This window comes from Brachionichthys hirsutus, chromosome 4 (genome assembly GCF_040956055.1).
Source record: "Brachionichthys hirsutus isolate HB-005 chromosome 4, CSIRO-AGI_Bhir_v1, whole genome shotgun sequence".
NCBI lineage: Eukaryota > Metazoa > Chordata > Actinopteri > Lophiiformes > Brachionichthyidae > Brachionichthys > Brachionichthys hirsutus.
In genome coordinates, this window is record NC_090900.1 from 3,118,523 (window position 1) to 3,127,099 (window position 8,577).

General features: G+C 41.8%; 1 long non-coding RNA gene across 1 annotated transcript; it reads right to left on the bottom strand.

The window, feature by feature from the left end:
* Window positions 1-6,415: 6,415 nt before the first annotated feature.
* LOC137893242 (uncharacterized) lies at window positions 6,416-8,102 on the bottom strand. Its single transcript, XR_011105440.1, has 3 exons — window positions 7,961-8,102; window positions 6,871-7,018; window positions 6,416-6,519 (listed from the first exon to the last, which is right to left on the bottom strand). It is a non-coding gene; the product is annotated as an uncharacterized lncRNA (long non-coding RNA).
* Between the last annotated feature and the right edge of the window lie 475 nt (window positions 8,103-8,577).

Consider the following 8,577-nt stretch of genomic DNA (forward strand, 5'->3'; position numbering starts at 1 on the left):
GTCCTAAATGCCCATTTTCTTTGCACTTTTGAACAAAATCACAGAAAATGCAATTAACTTTGAAGAAAAGACACGGAGAACAAAGACACTTCAGAACAAAATCACATTTAAAGTCAAAGAGCTTAATTGTGTTACCAGAGTTTGAAGGGAGGTGAAATTCAATTTCAAACTCTAAAAGACTGCATCGAATTAAGCCCCCCTAGTTGGTGCAATCCCCCCCCCCCCTCCCTGTGAAAATCACACCAAAGTAATGAAATGCTGTGATATAGCCATAGGGAAAGCTTTCTAGGATAGATGAAAACATTTATTCAGTATAAGGGGCACTGAATGATATGATGACGTTGCATTAAGATAATACTGCTGAGAGTGTCTTCTTTAGGAGTTTATAGAGATAGGCTAGCTCTCCAACAGAAGTGATGAAACCACGGCCAAACTCCAGTAATGTGTGGCTCCTGTCCTGAAACACAAATATCCATCTCTAAAAATCCTACATCTTTCTTGAACCTGTGCTTTCTGAGGTTGTCGCTTCTTGAATTCTTTGAAATGTTTTTCCCCACCCACCTTCTTCATTTAGAATGTTTCTCTTTTCTTCACTTTTGAAATGCGCCACTCAAGAAAAGCTCTGGAGTCTCGGAGCCTCCGGAGACGATGGATATTTATTTTTACGTTTGTATTTCTAGTTATGCTCTATTTATTGTTTTTGTCAAAGTTTTTAAAAGAACTCTGTCTGCTGTTGGATTGGATTCGCTAACCAAAGTGAGGAAGATGTGACAGAGATAGCTGAATGCAAGGTGAGAGATGGGGGTGTGGGGGGGAGGGACAGCGGTCAGGAATATTTCACAGCTTTTTTTTTAGAGAAAAAAAAAGTTCGAGATAAAAGTTAATGCTGATTGTATTTTGAAGCACAACACCAGGCAGAACTTTTTTTTAGACACAACTGTAAAAGAGGAACAACATGCAAACACATCATTCCATGGAGGCAGTGACCTTATCCAGCCCGGTTGCTGCACAAGTTTTTCTTTTTGCTTTCTCCTGAAGTGGTCCGATTGCTCTCATTACGGATTCAGCAAATGTTTTTGTTCAGTCAGCTTCCTCATTTGCCATGCAAGCTGAGCTGTCAGGGGGCCGCAATCTTTCCTCCAGTCCTTATCGTGCTTCCTCTCATCCATCCCTTCTCCTTTGCCGAATGCCTCCCTAAGTGGCCGCCCGCACCTGCCATGACTTTGTACACCACATTAACTGAGGCACCTACTGTGATTGGACCAGCACGTGGAAAGTCAACTTTGACCTCTCCTATCAGAGTGAATACACGATGGAGCAGCAGGAGATTTTATTGGCATGCGTGATTTAATAATTCTCTCTTAGATTATCCTTAAGGGAAAAGTTGTGATCTCCAAAATAACACCAAACCCCTGAATCGGTCCTGTCTGCGATTAAATTTGCATGACTTTGAGCGTTTGCTGCTAAAATTTAGTTTTTCTGTTTTCAACATCTGCACGATGATTAAAAAAAAGTGACATGACGGATTTCTTTCACGCTGAAAGTCACACAATGGCACATTCAAAATATCACCTAATTTGCACAAACAATTCTGTGTTTCTTTTTAAAGGAAGGAATACAATAAAAGAAAAGAATAAAGGAGGTGTTTGATCCTTTTACGTTTGCTATATTGGGTTACTCTATGGAGACTGTGGCTGAGGTCCTGGGCGCCATGTAGTTCGGGGAGGCTTTGAAAAGGCCCCATTCACGGACCCAATTGTCGCCAAGCCAACACAAATTCTGCCTGTTTGTTTCATCCAAACATCTGCGGCGTCCAAACCACATCCTGGAAGAGACTGATCTGTGGAGAAACAACCCAATCAGAACCCCACGTGTTCTCCTCTGGCCTAGTTTTCACTCCCTGTCTCCGTGAGACACAAGTCTTTCATTTATGTTTACCCTGCACCGGCAGTCCTTCCTCTGCTGCCGATCCATTCCCGTTTTCAAAGGAAACACTGAAATATCTGTTGAATCAAACAATGTCTGCACGGACTCTTACTGTACTGTTCCGTGCTTCATCCAATCGGGTTGTCAGAATGTGTCCAGCTCTGAATGACGTATGATATTCAATATGGATGTGTGACAAATCAAAGGACACGACTAATTCAAAGATAAACAACAAGGCATATTTTCAAGAGCGTTGCTTCCATCAGAGCCATTGTCTCGACTGTAACCTTCGCATTGCAATCGCCTCGGGTCTCCCAGAATGCATTCTGTCAGTGTGGCGGTGTGTATTTGTCCAGATGGGGGAGCTGTCAAGCCACCCTAGCGCCACTACCGTAATGCATCACCGTGCAGCTTCACCAGCACCACCTCCTCAGTACCTCTACCCTCTTGTCCTGAGAGACTTCCACAGAGCTACAATACACTGGGAATTTTGCAAATATGGTAAACAAAGTTGAAAAAAAAAAGTGCTGACTCTTCAGTGAATGGTTCCTCTACTTTTGCAATGTATTTTTTGCAAACTTTCTCTACTGTGTACTCACTGATGTATCTGCTTGTCTGTCTCCTACCCAGCTATATGTAGAGTAAACAAAATAAATTAATAAATACAAGTCCGATGATAAAACATTTATAGCCGTCGAGAATTGTTTCCCCCCTGTTAAATGCAACTAAAGGTAAGAGATTTGCTTACAAAAAAAAAATACTTTAAGAGAAATATAATGGGTTTGTCCCAGACCATATTTAGAGTTGTTCATGTAGCGTGTTTGGGTGTGAGTGCTGCACACATGTTTCTGGAGTGTTCTCATGGACATGCGTGCAAATGTGCATGTGTTGGTTTGCCTCCACTAGCCCTGCATAGGAGAGCTAAAAACCAAATTATTTAGTATTTTCCATGCAGAGAAGTATTTTATAACAGGCAATCGTTAAATTGGAGAATAAAACTCTGGTTTATCGAGAGGTTCGAGAACTTTAAAATGCACTGTATATTGTATGAAGTGAGCGGAATCCAGATCCATCCACAGCCGACCCTTCTGAGGCATTAACATACGGCCTGATGTGAGAGCGCTTCTGAAGTGGGCATGATTTATTTCAAGTGAAAACTTTTTCACCCTGAAACTTGCTGCTATTATCTCTGGCAGTTACATTATTGAACTGAAGACTGTTCCAGGGTTTCCAAAGCGGACTGCAGGAGGACTCAGAGTTAATGCCGGTTTCAGATCGCAACCAAAATCCCTGCAGTGTCTCTACATCTGTTATCTTATATTAATCTGATATAAACTATTGCATTCATTAAACCCTTAAAAAAACCTAAAGTGACAGTTTTCTCCTTTGGGTTCAAATCTTCTGTGTGATCTTCGCCTGTTTGCAAAGGGGCCAGGTTTTCTTGAAATGTTCAGTACATTCTTTTTTCTTCTTCTTTTTTTTTTTTTAAAGCCAATGGAGTCCAAGACTTCTGAAGGATAAAGATTGGAAAAGTAAAACATGTCCGGCTCCTTGTGGGTGAAATTCTCTCATTTGTATCAACATGCATGTGTCTGACGCTGTGAATCTTTGATGACCCCCCCCACACACACACACGTATTTTCCCCTTATGAGAGACTGGTTGTTAAATACAAATGAATGTCAAAGCATTTCTCACACTTTTTTTCCCTTCCGTCCATGACGTACAACAGTGCACGCACACACACAAAATTTGACTCAGAATCCGGGGAACATTCATCTCCTATGAGCAGTCGTCCCCCCCTGGAGGATCTGAAGTAATTGTACAGAGTTCCTGGCTGAGCCTACCGGTACTCTGAAGAAGTAGGAGTTGCACACGCACTTCATCTTCTTGCACTGACAGTTCCGCAATTCTTCAGTCAGCATCTTTAAGGTAGAGCCGTAAACAGAGAAGGTAGGAAAAGAGGATTGGGCCTAGCAGACAACCTGGAAGTTCAGCGTGTCCTTGAAACTTTACCGACTGCCAGTGCGCCGTCGGGGTGTGCTCAAGACAGCTGCTTTCACCTCTTACACTCACCATACTGATATGATGGGAGGGCCATATCTAGAGATCCCCTTTGGCTTTCTATGCAATTTATTGATTGGTTGGAACAATGACACACTGCAGTGCAAGATGTTTACCAGAAAGTGCTGATTAGAGCTCATCCAACTCACCCAGAGGGGTAATTTAGTCTGTGGAGTGTTTGTCAGGCACCCACTCCCATTCAGACTAAGTAAATGTTTATATAACTGTCAATCACTAATGAGTGCCGCTCACACCACGTAACAATCACCAACGTAATTGCTCAACTGTAATATTATGGCTGGATCCAATAGAACATCCGGTCTTTGTATTGGACGGCTGCGCATCCTTTTGCATCAAGCTTAATCTGCTCTGAAGTGCAAATAACTCTATAATTAGATTTCCACGTGTGAGAAGCAGAGAATTCTTTCGTTGAGCAAGTCGACCGAGGCTGCAATGAACGGGCATAAAGACAGCAAATAAATGCACGTTTCGCGGTAAATGAGGGGGTGACAGAAAGAGCTGCATTTGCTTCAGTTGAGGCATCGCTGACTCTGCAGCAGAGGCTTCAACCCGAAATGCATTTATTGTAGTCATTCATTTTGATTAGCATGCATGATGTGAAACAGTCGCTGAAAGTCACTTTTAATTAGTGCCTTTGCAACAGAGTGTTAATTATTTGGAGCAATTATAATATTAATCTACCAAACATTGGTTATAATGAAGACACAAACTCTGGCAAACCACAGGAAAGAAAAGAACAACACAAACGCACACAATATGCACGCCCTCTGTCTTTCTGTCCTCCCACACTTACATACTAAATGCTGCATGACAAACTCCTGCAGGAGACTTGGCAAGGAGGACGCATAATCCTCCTGCAGGAGTCTTTTTTTCTGGCCCCATCCCACTTCCTTCCTGCAACGGCTCAAAGGGCCACAAAGTGGAGACATGGCAACCCCATCTGAAATGTGTGATGTAGACTAATGTGGGCACCAAGGACCCCCCCCGAAGATGCCCGGTGCCAGCACACACTTATGGACTTTTTCAAACATGCATGCTTATATACTCCAGATGACACCACTGTGTCTGCTGGGTCCTTACCGCTGGAGTCTGGCACCAGTTTGGCTTCATAAAAGCCCCTGCTGGCAGCATAATGGTGGAGAATAAATCAGACATTTGTAAAAAAAATTTACTTAATTTATTTACTCTCTGATGCCGAGATAATGTGATACCAATGTCAGTTTTAATCTGTACTCTCATGGGGGGATGGAGAAAATGTGTTTCAATAATCCATATATCTTTCCAAAATCCAAATGTTGGCGCATTGTGCCGCAAAACCCAAGTGAAGGATTTGCCAATTTTTTCTCAAGTCGTTCCAAAAGTGCAGTGCATGCTTTTAAGAGTTGAGAGCACAAAATCTTCCAGATATTTGCTGCTTTGACAGGAATAGCAGCAGCAGCAGCACCAATCCCAGCAGGCATGCTCACTTAATGGGGATCGTTAATTACACAACACTTGAGATAATCTTAAGAAAAGAATGCAGCTAAATGCTAAAAGCGCTGAGCATTTATGATAAAGAGAAAATATATTGAGATATATGCGAGAACGAAAGAGACATGGAGTTCTCTCACACCCCCCCCCCCCCCCCCCACACACACACTTTCTTAATTAAAATCAAACGGCACTCAGCATAACTTCCTGTGAGTTGCATTATCACCTGAGACGTGCGAGTGAGAAGAAAATAAAATCCTGCCAGTCGCTGATGAGACTTTGCTTGAATTTGTGGAAGTGTGTAGAGTTGTGGTGGGCACAGAGTAAAAGACAATCTTGATGTATTTTGAGGTGAAGGAGTTCCAAAACATCTTAAAAACATGTACCTTTCATGAGATCATATTACTTATTTTAAGGGTATCCATACATTATTTCCACTCCAAAGGCACCCATTAGGGCAATTTGTCCCATTTTCTTCCACCATTTCTCTTGGTGGATATAATCTTGTCATTTAATCTGATTCAGGGGCCCCTAAGGATGGCATTTTTGGCAGCTATCAAACATTTTGATATTTAAGAATGAACTGCACGCCGTGAAATTGCAGTTTCATATCTACATATCTTCTGTTTTTGACCAGACGCCTCCCACCTATAAAATCTACCACGTGTTGACCTTATTACAAGTCAGATAACTGTATCACCACCCAGCAAGTGCTGTGAATAATGTGAATATTGGCAGAATTCAGAGGATCTTTGAATGAACGTTACATGTCAGGGTAAGTAAATGAGTTCTTCAGGTTATCTGCCCTGAGAATAAGTGAAAAAATAAATTAAATCATTATAATCATTTAGATTTAGAAAGCCCTCAATCTTTAATGTGCATTTTGTCTATATGGAAAACATTCTGATTGTGGGGGGGGAAAAAAACCAAACATGCTCATATTTAGGTCAACTTTATTTACAAAGAAAGTTAAGAGGTTTTCCCCATTCTTCTGGATGACTCGAAGAACTCTGATGGATAAATATGTTCTGGCTGTCTACCTGTAGGGAGAACAAGGAAATGGGACAAAAGGAGATAAGACTTACATACATTTAATGACAGAAAAGCAATTTCTGAGTAACGGCAAGATAAGCGTGACAACATCAGCTTTGATGGATACACACCATTGCCCTCAACAAATTGTCACTGACTTGCTGAATTGCAGGCTCAACAGAGCAACGCAACATTGATATCAGCCTGCATGGCATTTGTTATTCTCTCTCTGATGCACAGGTAATTTGAAAAGCTGTCATTGTGCGAGGTCACATTTCAACCCCAGGCTGAAGTAAATGCCACACCAAACTGACATATTGATAGCAGATAGTCAAGATAAACACGCCATTCATAATTACCTCGAAGGCTTCGTGATAGCGCAGGGCCATTTTAGTTCTTCAAGATCTGATGCCTGACGATAATAAAAGGGAACGCGAAGCCACTGCCAAAGAACAATACCATTGTCCCCAGGAGGCGCCACTTGTTCTCCACAGAAAATGGCAGGTTCTTTAAAAAGAGAAGAGCGTTACGATGAATGAAACAGCATTTAAATCAAATGTTCAATCGTGACTGCTTTTAGAAGGCAGGCGATTTCCACTTCAGTTTGCATCTTAAAAAGCAACAAATGTCATCCATCTTATAAATTCGTGCATTCAAAAAATAAATAAAATGGCATGTGAGATTTTAAGGACACCTATTTATACACTGCCTAAACTTTAATTTAAGCTCTAATGAAGTGTATCGTTTTAAATCAGTTAAAACAAGACTTAAAATAATAAGAAATACAGTGAGCTTTAAATCTGAAGAAGCTACCTACTGACTAAAACGGAATGAACAGCGTTTCAGAAGATACAACAGCATTTTTCAACTTAAGAATACAAACCTTTGCACGATCAAATCCGTACATTTAGGTACATGCATCTAATATTTTCAGGGATTAGCGTAACTAAGAATACACTTTCTCCACGCCAGTTTGTTATTGTAGCTGCGACATGGGTGACGGCGAATAGCAGGAAGTACTGAAGCGCTAACACCAGCCAGACTGTAACAAGTCGGTGGATGCAAGGTAGCAACATGTTAGAGATATCTGAACCAAATTAAACGAAAGGCGCCATCGCGGAAGCTGCTTATAGAGCTACTAGCACTGAAGTGGTTAGCCAATGGTTGCTGCTAGCCATTGAGCTAAAAGCTAACATACAGTCATCACGCGAAACAAATCACTTGTTTTCACACCTTCGTCATAAATCATTAATTGTTTGTTGCCTTGTTGTGTAGGAAACATAAATGTATATGTCCGGAGCTAGTTTTACTCGTTACAATCACGCTCTTGGTCCATAAGCGAGATGACCTCCAAGTGACGCTTAGCTAACGCAAGGCTGTGGACAAGGCCGCATCAAGACATTTATAGACTTTTATAACAGTAACCATTCTTTGAGAAGAGGGTCTCACCTTCCCCGGTCCTTCGCCATAGTGTGACGAACGTATAGCAGACGTTGCGAATCGTCTCACAGCTTGTCCCAGCATGATTACAGTCTGGTTTCTCCCCAGTCTGAATGCGACACTAACTTAGCAGCAGTGCTAAGAAATCCTTGCGTTTGTGGAGTCGTAGGACGGCGCAATGCATGACGGGAAATATCAATGGGGCTTGTGGGAAATAGAGTTCAAACGTGAAGCGAAAGTCACGCCCGTATTTAACAGTCTTTTATTTCTCACGGGGGGCACATTTATGTTTGCACTTGCAATAGAGATCCAAATCAGAGATCCATTTTGATTTGTTTTTTTTGAAGGCAGAGCAAAATTTATTGCAGACTGTGTAATGCAAGTTTGTTATAAATGAGCTGGAAAATACACGATTCATCGCAGAGGCACTTACAATAGTTGCTCACAAAAATACATCCTTTGAGTTCATTCATATCTTCGATGCCCATTTTTGGGAAAACCTTCAAAGGTTGCTGCAAGACGTGCTGGCGGCTCCCAGTCATGGCTGCCACATCCATCAACATAGAGTCACCACATGGCCTTCTGCCACGTGTCTGAGCTCACACTGCCAGCACAATCTGTTGAAA